Source organism: Pinus tabuliformis, chromosome Q (genome assembly GCF_031772625.1).
Source record: "Pinus tabuliformis cultivar Carrire ecotype Pingquan chromosome Q, CPIR1, whole genome shotgun sequence".
NCBI classification, from domain to species: domain Eukaryota; kingdom Viridiplantae; phylum Streptophyta; class Pinopsida; order Pinales; family Pinaceae; genus Pinus; species Pinus tabuliformis.
The window spans coordinates 734,955,393-734,971,190 of record NC_142296.1 but is presented as its reverse complement, the minus strand read 5'-3'; positions in this window follow the sequence as shown (position 1 = coordinate 734,971,190).

The window sequence follows — 15,798 nt, the reverse complement described above, 5'->3', positions numbered from 1 at the left end:
TGTTGCATTTTATAAGCCTGTCGGGTCCGCGATCATCGCATAACGTTTATGACTTATGCTGATTGCGATTTGCAATCACGGGTTGGACCCGAAAGTAAATATATTATGTTTTATAATTTCGGCGAGTCCGCAATATCACATAACTCTTTATATATATATATATATATATATATATATATGTGGCTATGCCGATTGCGATATGGGTGGGTTGGACCCGAAATGATATATAATGTGTTTAATAACTCCGATGGGTTCGTAAGGCATCTTATGTATATGTTCACAACGCCGATTGCGATTGGGTTTCGGATCTGATAGATTTATTAGATTGGTTTAATTCCTTTTCAATTCCGTTTTATGTGTTTTGCGTCGATTTTTCTGTGTAAATGAAAAATTAGTGTTAAAGCCGAATCCAAAGAAAAGGAGGATTTAAAGTTATAAGGTAGGTTTTTGGGCGGAGCCAAAATGTTAAATGGTTTTATTTGGAACTCACCCGATCCCACTTAGCATTCAACATGTAGCAGTCAGGTGGAGAAAGTAAACTGCCCATTTCGGGCGGGTATTCTCCGGGCTTATGTCCCACCCGAAACCTTTACAGACCGTCCGATCTGAAAGGTGTAGATCAACGGTGGGGATGAATCGGCGGGAAAGTATACCTCGAAAATTGTGTGAAGGCGAAAAAAAGCATGTTTTATAATATATTTTCATCATAAAAGGTTTACAAGTAGATATAAAGGATTTACGTATAAAAGTTCAACACTTCCATAGTTATGCGGCCTAAGGGTGCGTAAGCTAAGTTTTACAATGATTATTGGGCGGATTGTGATTTACGATGGAAGTCAATGGAGCACTGAATGGGTGGATTTTGACAGGTTTATAAAGAAAAAATAACTCTTTAGAGTTTCGTATTAATCAGAGGTTCGCGTTAATTTCGCTATGTAAAGTTGAAAATCAGGGTTAGAGCCGAAGCTGAAGAGGAAGACAATCGGTATGTTTCTTTGCATTTTGGCCAATCAAAACGCCCATGTAAGCCCAGAATTACACAAACTAAACGTATTTCATTATGGCTAAAACGAATTAAGCATCATTAGGGCATTTATAGAGGAATTCAGCAGAGGATCAACAAAGCAAGCCAACAGTTATCATCCCCTTCTGAATCCAGTTATGTTCTTGTTATTTCATGTTCTTTGAGGTGTCTTTTACCCTCTGTAAAATTCTGTAATAGTTTTTACTTCATATAGTTAGAAAAGCATTTAGATAGTTTGGAAAGTTTCAGAAATCAACAACTGTTCCACAATGTATAAAAAGAGGAAAATTTACTAAGAAAGGGTTGGAATTTTGGAGAATCTGGAGATTAGGCCACTGTATTCCTGATATCATCGTTGATTAATGAAAGAATCAAAAGTTTCCATGAGTTGTTGCATATAATTTTGTAAGCTTCTCTATCAAGTGTCATGTTATGTTTTCTTCTTTTCAAGTATAGTAATGAAGCTGCAGGTCTTTATTTGCTTATGTAGATAAAGTTAAAATTCCTTAAAAGAGCGCTCCTATACTTGAAGTCCTCATTTCCTTTCTAAGTTATAGATAATAGTTTCTGTGAAAGACCAACATATTGTTTATGATTCAGTTCTCATTATCATAGTTCCTCTAAGTTACAGATAGTAGTTTCTGTGAAAGATCAACATATTATCTTTAACTTCTTCAAAATTTCTTCATTCATCATTTATATCTAGCAACAAATGGCATTCTGAGATGTTCTGGTCATACATGTATTAAGAGTTAATGACCAACTTTTCCAGGTCCTTCATTTGAAAATACAACAAACAATAAGTGATAGTAAATAATATTTATTAATGTCTTATGCACAATTTCCCCACAGCTAGGAAATTGGTTTCTTAAGGAACAAAAACACTTATAGTAGACAACAGTGACTTCTGTTGCGTTAGACAGGATTGAAGAAACTCCAAGGTAGACATCGCCGAAGGTTCCTGAGCTAAATTCTCAACAATATTATAATGTTGCGCAACTCTAGCATTCAGATTGAAAGATGACTTCCGAAGAACACCTTTGGGGGGTGGTCGGATGACAGACTCACTATTAGGGCGCTTGATATGGAGTGGATCAGAAGAGGATGGAGTAGAAGTAGAAGGAGTATCATCGAATTCTTTCTCCATGGTCTGCTTAGATGTAGATTGATAGTCCTTGGTTCGAGTAATGATTGAGATATGTGATAAACCTTGCATCATGAACACTTGGGAACCTAAGGAAGCAGAAGACTGAGATTGGTCTACAAATTGGGTCTACTATGATGAAAAGGGTTCTTTTAAGACAACTGGAGTCCCTTTCAGTAAGTGACTAACCTTAGATCGTCGGGGACAATCCTTAGTGTAATGATCCTCCTCACAGATGAGGCAAGAATACTTCGACTTTCTTCAAGAAGCGTCATCAACAGAGGATTTAGGAGGGTCTTGTTTTGGGGCATTGAATTTGGCCTTACCTTTGCCCTTATTTTTACCCTTAGAGGATTTATCTGCTACAGTAGACTGGACAACATGAACCTCAGAGGTTTTACCAGGACTGGATGAATTCTTAGAGGGATTATTGGAACCAGTGTTCGAGACCAATTTCTGCTTCGAAGAAGCTTTCGTGGGAGTCTGAGACACAGAACCAATCACACCGTCAACAGGTGGTGTATCCAGAGACTTTGATGCTGTCAGATCCGATGATGGTCTTGGAGCATCAAGTAACATCTCATACAATGTGCTAGATTGCGAATAGACTAGGTCTAAATACTGGGCACGGGTGATAGCTTGCTCTTCAGTAACACATCCACCCATGGCTATGTCCTTAGCAATTTTGCTGACGAATGATTTTGTGAACCATTCTGTCAACAACTCATCAACAATATAAAAATTGATGAGGCGACGCTAATGTATCCATTCATGTATATGATCGGAAATGTGGGTCGCGGTGTCTTTCTTAAGAGACGTAAGCAAATGGGTGCCAGTTTCATACTGAACTGGCAGCTGGAAATGAGTGAGGAAAGCCATAGCAAGAGAGTTGAAGTCACCGTAGGTACCTCGAGGTAATTCGATGTATCATTTAGTGGCAACACCTGTGAGAGTTCTTTGAAAGAGTCGAAGAAGGATAGAATCATTGACATATGAATTGGAGGAGCACCAAAGGTGATATGTCATCATGTGGGCTTGTGGATTCTCCTTCGCCTTTCCCTCGAATTTGGGGCAATCGCTCGGAATATTTGGAATTGGAGGCCAGTATGATGAATGAAGAATGGGATCACTCATGAGCCTCAAAACATCGGGTAGTTCCAAGGTGGCCAAGAAAGGAAATTGTGTGTTAAACAACATATAACGCCTTTGAGGAGACCCAAACTACTGAGTCCATCCTTGTTGGTAAGGATTTTTCCAGCACAGTGGAAGATTTTGTCCATAGGGAATCTGGTTTTGTCCCCACTGAGGGTTACCTTGACCATAAGGAGGATTCAGTCCCAGGTAGGTTTGATACTACCCTGCCATAGGCTGCTGATGAGCATTGTATGTGGCATTCAGGTTATAAGACGGTTGAACATGCTGACCCTGGATGTAGAGATTTTGAACCTGCTGCTATAGGGGTTGACCTTGACCTTGCTGATATGCATATAAGGCTTGCTGCTGCCAAGGCTGACCTTGCTGCTACAAAGCCTGGCTTTGCTGCTATAAAGGTTGGCGCTACGACTGCAAAGGTTGGCCTTGCGAGGAAAAAGGTTGCGAGGATTACTGAACAAACTGTGTCTACAACTGCAAAGTTTGCTGCAACTATTGAAATGGTTTCCCTTCTGGTTGTAGCAATTGTCCTTATTGCTACAATGTTGCAAAGATTGCCCTTACTATTGCAAAGATTTCCCTTGCTACTGCAAAGGTTGTGCTTGTTGCTGCAAGGGTAACTGGATAGTTCCTGAAGTTATACCTTGAGGGTATTGATAGTTACCGAATTGGATCTGGCCATATCCACCAGGCACAATGGATTGGCCAGGCTAGACATAGGGCTCAGCTTGAGGAATGTAAGGCGATTTACCATAGCTTGTGAACCATATGGGACATAAGCCGGCTGGAATGGAACCTAAGCCATATACAACTACTGGTATTGGACGTTACGTGACCCAGATGAACCAGCAGGGTTAGGAATAACGCCGTAAAAGGGTTGATTCATTCCAACCATGTGAGTTTATAATCCACTCACACTAGTTTCACCAGACATAATGGGATATTCAGATCTTCCCCCCCAGGTGGTGGCACAGTTTGTCCACTCGCTGGAGGGATAGAAGAACTTACCAAACTTGACTTGAGATAGTCGATTGAACCGGAAGAGTCGGTTGAAATGACGAAATAGGTTGAGACAGAATGGTAGGTTGAACCGGAACTGAAGTGGTTGCAGTTTGCACAATCAGCCAGGAGGTCACGTTCTGAACGAATGGACCTGATGTAGGAATAACGCCGGAAGACTAGATGGGGTTCTGATACAATGACGAGGCACTAGGAGTGCCCGAAACCAATTGAGCCAAAGAGGTATAACCATGCGGCAATATGGGCTCACTAAGCTTAGGATAAGAGAGAGACAAGACTCTTCCCATATAAGGAAAACCTTCTGAAGGGAACTCATATCCCTGCTCATCATCAATGTGAGGAGTATGGGTAGTGGAAACTTCCGAATGACTCGGAGAGGAGACTCAGATCTCACCTTTTGACTCCATATATGGAAACAAATGACGACGATGAACCGGAGATGTACGAGGAGATAACTCCAAAGGAATACTAGGTTGATCTTACAGACTGTACGGACACTATGGAGATAGCACAACAGGATCGAACAATGGGTTCGGTGGATAAACAACCAGTCTTTGCGGACTTTCTAGAGTTGGTGGACTCTCGGGTGTCCAGATAGGATTATCAAAGGAATCCAGATCAAATTCTTGTGGTGACCAGGAATCTGATGGAGGTGGATGAGAAGACAAAGGTTGAATACTCAGAACAATTCCAAGTTCAACACCTTGATCCTCAAGCGACTGAGGAAGTTCAGATGAACTCCTTGGGAGGACTCTTCAGTATCAGACAATGAAGGGGAAGTATGAGATGGACCCAATGGTTAAGTCATGATGGCTTCCCCTCAATAGAAAAAAGGAAAGTAAACAATTTTATTAATGTTTTAACAATCTTGAAATTAACAGGGAATTACTCAATTTGGTCTAAGAAGCAACTAGTTGGGATGACATGTTTACTGTGGGCAGTTAAATTTTAGAAATAAAAACATTGCCTTTTCATTTTTTAAGAGTCGAGAAAAGGGCAAAAGGGTGACTCTAGTCACTTTCAATAGTTTTGCGAGCGTGAAAGGACAACTTGCTCGATGATCTCTTCAAATTTAAAGAGTTAGAAAATATCAAATGACTGCTTAGGTGAATCTAGGTAAAAGGAGTACCAAATAACTGTGAAAGGCAATACACACCTTAGCCAATAAATTGACCAAGGACTTGACATACATGCAGGAAATCTCCCCGAATGCTGTGTTCAGTGTATCACGTTTACAGGGCGACAGACTCGGCTTCCTACGGATAAAGGACTGCAAACTAGAGGGGTTTCCCTTTATATACATGACGATACGGGGAGCACAAGTCTGTGTTAGTGTTGTCTAATGCTGAAGCGAACAACAACTGCTAAGTTTTAAAGATGCCAGAACACGTCTCTAATCTAGACCACTAGATACAATTGTTAATGTTTCAAATGCTCCTTAGGTTAATTGATAGATTTTAAATTTGATCTTGTAATTATGTCTCAATTTCAAGGCCTTAACGATGTTTCTTCTTCCTAAAATGAAAACTAGATGATGAAATGAAATATTTCAATTCGACGAAAGCTATATATGTAGGGAAGAAAATCACTCAAACCATGCATCAAACCAAACGCAAAATGCATCTATGACCAACTTCAGATGCTAAATGAAAAATATGAAATCTAACCTTTCATATGATAAGCAAATGCATTGCCAAAACAAATCTTAAAGCAAAAATTTCCTTAAGATGTAATGATGATTTTTTCTCTTTTTCAAAAATGCAACTAATGTAATCTAGTGCAAAGGAAAAGAGAATGCAAGCAAACCAAGAATTATGAAAATCTCTTTCACATCAATGATTTGAATGCAACCCAAAATGTTATGAAAACTAGGAAAAGAATGACATTTTCACTTTTAGTTTGAAACATAAAAAACTTCAAAGAAATCACTTTATTTGGATTCCAATGAGACGATCGAATTGTAATCTATCGTTCGTCAAATGAAGCTTAAGTAACTTTCACTATATCCACTAATGAAAATAACTCAAGGAAAAAGAACCAAAAAGTGATATGCAAAGCATGTTTGTACTCACAAAGACTCTTTTTAACACAACAATCAATTTTTGATCTCTGATGGGAAGACCAACGAGTGTATGAAGGTTGACCTAGAAGACATAGAACCATAAAAGGCTAATCAAACTTCAAGGACACTTAAGCTAAGTTAAAAGACAATTGCAATTAGACAAAGAGAGAGTCAATGAAAAACACACTAGTAAATCATATGGAGAAGACAACTAGGACTGAAAATCAGAGAGAAAAGCATAAATTTCTTACTTTTCTGTAATCATCGCATGTGTCAGGAGTAAAGTAGTGATCATCGCTACTGTAACTAAAAATCCCGCGATATCATCGTGAATGTCAGACTCAAATCCATGATGGTCGAGGAAAAGGACAAAGAAATCCAAAATTTTCAAAAACAACTCAAGTTAACAATCTTCAGGCATCTACGAGACAATGACACTGACTACAAGCAAGAAATGAAGTCTAAAAATCAATGGTTAACCAAACTCGTCAAAAGACAAGGTGAAGGAAAGGAAGGAAAGGGTCATAGGCTTCCCAGTGGAGTCGCCAATTTGTTCACAAGGTTAATCCTCTCTGCGGAGAGAGACGATCCCTCTAGCCCAATGAGTGGGTCTGGCAACTGAAGGGACAATCAACTAGACATCTTCCTAGATTATGATTGAAAAATAGAACAAGAGAGAAGGCCTATTTTGCTCTAATGCTAATATGATTTCCTTCATTGAGATCCTCAAACCGTTTGTGTTTCGATCTTATTCCTGCTTCTTTCAACGCATGTACCTGCACAAATGACCAGAGACAACAAAACATGCCAAAAGCAATATCAAATCCAATAATAATCTATTTAGCTGATCAAGGAATGCCAAACCAATACATGCATGAACATATATATTTTGGGAAAATGAACTAGTAGTTGTATTATTATTTAAAGAATAAAGGGGAAGCTTACAACCATAGCCTTGATATTGAAAGGCTCTCCTTGAGTGGTAATCCAAGTCCAAGCCAAGAAACTCTCCAACACTCCTTCTCCAAGTCTAATGAATAACCTCTAAGCACAAGCTCAACATAGGGGTGCAAATGGACATATATCAACCATTTGGGAATGGTAGAGGGGGAATTTATAGGTTGGGAGAGGGAGTTAAACCTTCTCCAAAGATAGGATTAGGCCCACATCTTAAGGAGGTAGCTCATAGGGATGAGACAAAGAGGTCAAATTAGGAGGATTCGACCTCATCTATGCGAAACCACCTCCATCTCGTCGCTATGAAAGATTCTGGGTCACGAAACTTCTCATCATCTTTGGGAAAACTTCATTTTTGAGACCATCACAAGTATGAGAGAGAACAGAGTGATGCCATCGCTAGCTTAACAAGATGCAACATGCAATCATCGCGGTTTTGAGTTTCATAAGAGCGATGATTCTCATTTTAGGGTTTTGTGAGCTATTTCTTTAGGGAAAGCTCCAGATATTTTCCAAGTAAGGTTAAAGGAGAGATCTGAGCTATATCCATTGATGAGTATACTGTATAATGGTCATGTTTTTGGCACTTCAGGGTATGTCACACGGAAGTGCAGGAGGCATGACAAAATACTGTGTAACACAAGCTTATGAGCAGATTTTGGAAATCTAAGAGACAACGCTTCATTTCATATTCATGTAATGAATACAAACAAAGAATATGGCTTGCTTATAAAATATACAATGTGGAATGGAATAAAAACTTTTTGATGTGAAAAATTTTGCATAAGAAGTATGATGAGCAATCACATAAGAGGCGCAAAGTTGTAAATGAGAAGCAATGCAACAATAGACTTGACAACAAAATTGTATATAAGGTAACCAGAATTTGTGATTTGGTGCTGTGATCAAGAGATTTCTGTCCCTTTCTATGTTGTAGCATGATAAAAAAACATGTTGTAGCCTATTGAGGTAGGAGGCTTTTGTGGGTTGTAGCCTGCAAAAAAAATTGCAGGAGTAGGAGCTTCCTTTGAGGTATGAACCTCTTGTAGGTTGGGGCTTACAAAAATATGATGCAATAAGGAGTAGTAGCTTGCCTTCACATCACTTTCAGCCTAAAATTTGTGGTTTTCTCCCTTCGGAGTTTCCACTTATATCTGGTGTCTTCATGTGTTGGTTCTTGAATGTTGTGTGAATGTTCTTGAATTTTTGATAAATATATCTGCAAATTTATCTCTCTAACACCTACAAAAGGAATTCAATAATAATAGAGAACATACATAAACCATTAGCTGCATAAGAAGAAAATTAAGTTGAGCAAAAGTAAATATTTTAAATTGTTGATTCAACCCCTTCTCAGTAATTTCCAATCATATATATCAATTGGTATTAGAGCAAAGTTCCGTAAGTAGTAGTCTAACAATTGGAAGGAGGTCCTAAGTCACTAAAATAACTAGTCAAGAAAGATGCTCAACAAATAAAGCCCCTTTATTTACTAGTACAAACTATGCCTTTGGAAAGTGAGAATGAAGACATATTTAATGTCTCTAGGAGTAGAAGTCTAGGCTGCTGTGATGGTAGGGTATGAAAAAATAAAGGAAACAACTAGTGACAAAAATGTCAAACTGAATTTTATAGCTAATGCAAAAGCTATGAATGCACTTCTGAGTGGTCTATGTGATTGTGAGATAGCCAAAGATATCTAGGTTAAGTTAGAAAACATTCATGAAGGATATAAAAAGGTAAAGATGACAAAAAAAAGTACAAGTTATGGTGCATTCTACCTAGGAGAGTCTTTGGTTGCATGGTTAAGAAAGATACAATCATCATTTTCTCTATCTACAACAAAAACTGAATACATAGCAGCTGCAACTTGTTACACACAAGTATTGTGAATGAAACAAACACTACAAGATATGAAGGTAAATTTTAGTGAACCTATATATATCAAATGTGACAATACAAGCGCAATAAGCATTTCTAAAAATCTCGTGCTTCATTGCTTCATTCAAAGATCAAACATATACCTATAAAGTACCACTATCTCAGAGGGAGTACATACCCTAAAAAAAACAAATAGCAGATATATTCACAAAGCCTCATGCTAAAGAATCATTTGAGTATCTAAGAGACAAGCTAGGGATAATTTCTATAGGTACTTCTTAGTGACATGACTTCAAAAGGAGAATCTAAAACTTGAAATTGAATGCATTGTCTAAGGGGGAGACCATAGGAGCAGGAAGAAGTAAAGAAGATGAACAAGAAACATATGATTTTGTCAAGAATTTGAGGCAGCTAAGAAGCAGCAAGAACAAAGACATCATCGAATTGTGAGGTCAAATTATCTTCTTCATGAGCAAGCAACATCAATTAGGTGCACCATTCAAAAGTTCAGTATTTAATGCAAAGTTTTTATAGAAAAATGTACACATGCATATATAGTGTATACAAGCATGTAAATAAATGGTTTCAAATGAACATTTACACATCTAGACAAAGTGTGTTGGCATTATCATAATTTTCTAAAAAATCCTTCATCTTTTGACGAATCTAATTGTTTATAAGGAATACATCGATGTACATTATGATGATCCATGTATTAACTGAAATTTGATCTAAGATCCATTCAAGTATATACATGAAAGCAAAGAGACTACTATGGAAATTGGCTCTTAAATCAAAAGGACAACTAGTAATTAAGCTACAATGCTACATTCAAAACTGAGATATATTCAAATATGTATGCTACCATCAAGCCTAGAGGAGCATATTTTATTCATCTTTGTGTCGAGTTTTCAAGAAGTCTCCACCATGAAGAATCATGAGATTGATATCTGATCCACATTATTTGCACCTTCCATATGAAGGAATCTAGCTCAACAGATGATCAAGAACAAATTGTTGCAAATGATCATTTTATGCATAGATGCCTTGTGATTGCAAAGAACTACTATTGAAGAAAGTTATGAAAAATCTACTACAATTAGAAGGCCATCATGTGATTGAAACATTGTGCCACACTCAATTGTATCACTAAGATTTTTCCAAATCCTTTAGCTTCATTATTATGGCCTTAAAGATTTGGGTGATATTAATGCTATATGATCAAAGTGCATGAAGATTTAAAGTGAAATTATGAAGGAAATTCTTCAAAGCATCAACATCACAGTTGAAGAAGAACAAATTCCTACATCTGAAAATTTAAATGAAGAGTCAATTCATCAGTAAATTTACAAAAGAAGAAATTGAATCAAAGAGAGCGTTCTCCATATCTATACAAGATGCAGGAAAAAAACCTCATATATCTCATAACAAGCAAATTAACAAACATTCAAATCCATTGTATTGTCAATTCTATTCTCTACAGTCACTGAGATGCAATTTTAATTCTAACAATTTTTGGGCATTCAGTGCTAAGAAAATTTCAAGAACAATAAATTGTTAAATAAAAGGCTATCAGTGCATGCCATTGAAAATGGCATCACTAACATTGATCATTTGCATACATTAAAAATATTTAAAGGAGAAAAGGGAAAGATACCTAAAAGTTCAAGAAAAATGAGAGAGTAAGCACAAGGAAAAAAAATGGCAACCATCAAAAAGCTCAAAATTATTTCTATATATAATGATAAGGTACTAATATTTGCAAAGAAGAATAACCTTTATGTGCATTTATGAATATCAAAATTTGTGTGGAGTAGAAATATCGGGGACAAAAAAACAGGCCCATATTCAGTATTGACAACATTTGTAACTGATAAACATTGTAAATATCACCAATACGGGTTTCAATAGATTTTGGACAAAATGATGATGATTTTGGCAGTCACATTAATTTGGCAAGAGAAATTAAGGGATGGCTCTTAAAATAAATATCTGTACAAGTGCATGCATTATATTGTATACTGTGGTGTTAGAAGTAGTGGAATAATATTTTGGCAGTGTAATAATGATACATAAACAATAATGACAACCTGGCAATGGAATAATAATAAGCAGTGGAATAATAATGACTAAATATGGTGTAAAAATCGATACCTACAGCCTTATCCAAATTGTCCATTATCCAAAATTCGATACATTATCCATGAATAAATTATACATTATCCAAAATTCGATACATTATCCATGAATAAATTATATGCAGAGTTAATATATTTTATATTCCATTGCAACGTTTTTATTGATACCTTCAACATTTAATGGTATTGGAGCAGCGTGGAGCGTTTATATGATGCGTTGAATGGAGAAGTTGTATTACATGTTCATTGCAACAATCATTCCACCAGCATGATGAATTAACAGGAGACCAACATTTATATGATGCGTTGAGGTCTTGGGCTTTTGATCCTTGAGGCAATCGAAGCGATCAAGAAAACCAAGCAGCACTCCTGACAATCGAAAATATGTAATTTGTAAAATTATTTAAATTTCTAATAATTTTATATAGTTTCTATATAAAAGTTTGGTTTGGTTAGTTTTAGAGTTAAACATTTTTATATTGATCAAATAATTTTTAGAAAAAATAGAAATCTACTAATTTTTTTTGGAAAAAACATGGAAAATTAACTTACTTGCTAATATTAACCCCTAAAATTTTCCCCGCTTGAATCTTTTTCAACATGGTTGAAGCTCTTTCATTATTGTTGGGGCCTTTTTAATATTGCTGACCTCTTTTATCTCGCTTGTTGGAGCAACCTCCTTCATTATTGAGCTTCAGCGTTCTGCATTCTTGTACATATATTTGGATGTGTTCCCCTTTATTTGCAATGACACCGCTCTTCTTTATGATTGCATTCACCTTAATGAGGCAGTTCTTACATTTATCAATATCGCAGTGTTTTACAAGACCTAAAACAATGTTAAATTGATATACAAGTCTTGGGGGCAGAATCTACACTTTGTATAGCCACCAAGATCAGAGAGATTGCAATGACAAAAAATTTGCTATGATTATTCTTAATCAGCCGCTTGGTATACACGGTGGCTTGTTAATGGCCTGACCCGCAGGATCGTTTTTGTTTTTATTTTTATTTTTATTTATATATATATATATGCAAATACCACTGCGAAGCTTCAACATTTTATAAGATCTTTTTAAATTGTGGCTTTCATTCATCTTCGCTTGAATGAAGTTAATGTTTTTTTGGGGTTGCTGAATGTTTGAAGTACTATGTGCGCTAATGGAATTGAGCGTTGGCACTACATGAGTGTTGCCACATGACAGTGGATATACAAAGGAGAAATTTGCATTGGCACATTATGGCAAAACAACACTTACAAAATCCTTTATAAATTAGGGTTTTTATTTTTGCCTTAACATGCAGCGTTCAAGTCATGAAATTAGTATCTTTGGCAGCACATTGTTTATAAAAAAGCTAAAACGGTTAATCGCCTTTGAAGCAGTGTTATTATAAGATGGAGCAGCTTTGGTTTAATAGTTTAAATCAAAGTTATTGTTTTAATATAATTTGGAGAGCTATGAGACTTTTGATCCAACGTTGAACCAACATATACAAATCACACAACAATGTTTTCATGAAGCCTAAGCCCAAGTTATTACATTTAAATCTTTGAGAAGGTTGGAGAACAATGAGAGTCATATATTTTTTATATACATTTCTTGTTCCTAGAAGATGAGGTCAACAACAGAAAAGTGTTTTGAATGGGTACAAGGTGATGCTTGAGTGTTTGAAGTTGCTTTCAATTGCAAACTAGAAACACTTTGGTGAGGTAAACTTCATGCATTGGTTCCTTGGATTTATTTAATGCTATTATCAAATGTGTACGAAGTAATGGTGGCTAATAACATGTTGATCATTGTCATGAGGCATTACAAGATGGTGATTGAATATTTACTTTGTCATGTAAACCCCTTACCATTGATGTCAAAGGGGGAGGTAAGAAGAGGTTAGATGTGCACATGGACAATCAATTTGTTGCCATCATCGCCAAAGGGGGAGATTGATGGCATTATTGTCATTGATGGCAAAAGACCAACAAAAGCAAGGTACGCAACAACATGAGCAAACATCAAAGGAGCATCATAGGAAAATGATCTGATTGATTAATGTCCATGAATGTTAATGTAATTGCAAAGACTGCAAGTGATGTGAAGTGCAAAGATTGATAATTAAACGTGAAGGCTGAAAATTGTTAAAGTGGAACATAAAATATTGAGGCAAAAGCTAAAAAATTTATGCTTTCATTGTACAAAAAAATGTAGATAATACAATTCTAATTTGTCTCTTTGTAATCATTACTGATTGAGTTGTTTTAGTTCAAATCTATTTTATGTTACAATTTTTTTTTCAAAACTGAAAATAAAGAGACAATGAGCAGTTTTTGGAAGTCCAAGAGACAATGCTTCATTTCATATTCCTGCAAAGAATACCAACAACCAATATATTTCTTATAAAATATACATAATGGAATGGAATTAGAACTTTTTGATGTGAAGAAGTCCGCATAAGAAGATTGATGAGTAGCAGCAGAAGAGACAAAAAGTTGTAAAGGAGAAGCAATGCAACAATAAACTTGACAACATAATTGTATATAAGGTAACCAACATTTGTGACTTGATGTTGTGATTGAGAAATTGTTGTCCCTTTCTATACTGTAGCATGATAAAGAACAGGTTGTAGCCTCTTGAGGTAGAAGCTTCCTATTGGTTATAGTATGCAGAAAATTTGTTGGATTAGGAGCTTCCTTTGAAGTAGGAGCTTCTTGTAGGTTGGAGCCTACAAAACTCTGATGTAATAAGGAGTAGTAGCTTGCTTTCACATCACTTTTAGCCTAAAATTCGTGGTTTTCTCCCTTCAGAGTTTCCACTTATATCTGGTGTCTTCATGTGTTGGTTCTTGAATGTTGTGTGAATTTTCTTGAATTCTTGACAAACATATCTACAAATTTATCTCTCTAACATCTCCAAAAGGAATTCATAATAATAGAGCACATACATAAACCATTCGCTGCATAAGAAGAAAATTAAGTTGAGCAAAAGTAAAGATTTTAAATCACTGATTCACCCCCCTCTCTCAGTAATTTTCAATCATAAATATCAATGTTTCAACATATTTCCTTTGATTGAACCAAAATTTTATGTTTTCCCAATCTCTTTAATTTCCATGTCGAAAATAAAATTTGTAGCACCAAGATCTTTCATGTCCAATTTAGAGAACAATTGAGATTTGACATCCTTGATGTTATCTTTGCTGTTTGCAATTAACGACATATTTTCAAGGCTACATAAATAAAATGATTACCAACTAATTTGAAATAGACACAATGATTAAATTTATTCCTCGTAAAAGCAAGTCCCAATATATAAGTATCAAACTTTTGATACCACATCTTTTGAGATTGTTTCAACCCACAAAGTGACTTTTTTAGCTTGCAATCCATCTCTTTCTTTCCCTTCAATGTAAAATATTTTGGCCATTTCATGCACATTTATTTTTTAAATAACCAAGTAGTAATGTTGTCCTTATTTCCATATGCTTTACTTCAATATCAAAAGTAGGAACAATACAAAAGAAACCTAATCGAAGTTAATTTAGCAACAGGTGAAAAAATTTCACCAAAACCAATTTCCTCTATTTGAGAATATATCCCTTTTCCACTAATCGAGATTTGTACTTCTCCACTTTTCCTTCTTCATTCCCCTTCTTCTTAGACACCCATTTTCTTCCATATTTTACCATCTTTTGACTCCACTACCTCTCTATTAGTTCTTGGATCTCATTAGTAATAAATAAAACAAAACTAAAATGAAAATAAGGTGGAGTATACCTTTTTGGCTGTCTTCTTTCTCAAATCAATCTCCTCCAACTGGAGTATGAGGTTCTTCTTCTCATTTTCGTTCTTCTGTAGAGTTAGTTTCACCATGCTTTAACTCAAACTTTATCTTCTTTGATTCTTTTACCCTTAGTAAGACTTCTTGTTTGGGAACATCTTTAACCTTTTAAAGATGACATTTTGACTATAAACAACCTTCTTAACTTACAGGGTTCAAAGTTTATAACCTTTTATCCAATTTTTTTTATAACCAATAAAGATACACTTTCCAACATTATTATCCAACTTACTCTTATTTTCCTTTTGGAATGTGTATAAAAGCATCACAATACAAAAAAATGAGATGTTTAAGAGAGTTTTCTCCCAATTTATTCTTTGTGTGGTGTATTTTCAATCAACGTTGATGAGGGTTATTGATTTCCTAGAATTCTTATCCTAACTCATCACCATTGAGCATGTTCTTTTTTAAAAAACGTCTAATATATCCCTTTGCATCCCCATTATATTGAGTGGTTTAAGGAGTAGTCTTTTTCTTTTCTATACCACGTTTCTTACATAATTCTTCAAATTCATTTCTATAGAACTCTCCACCATTGTTGATTCTCCACACTGAGCCTTAAACTCTTTAAATTCTCCAAAGGCCTC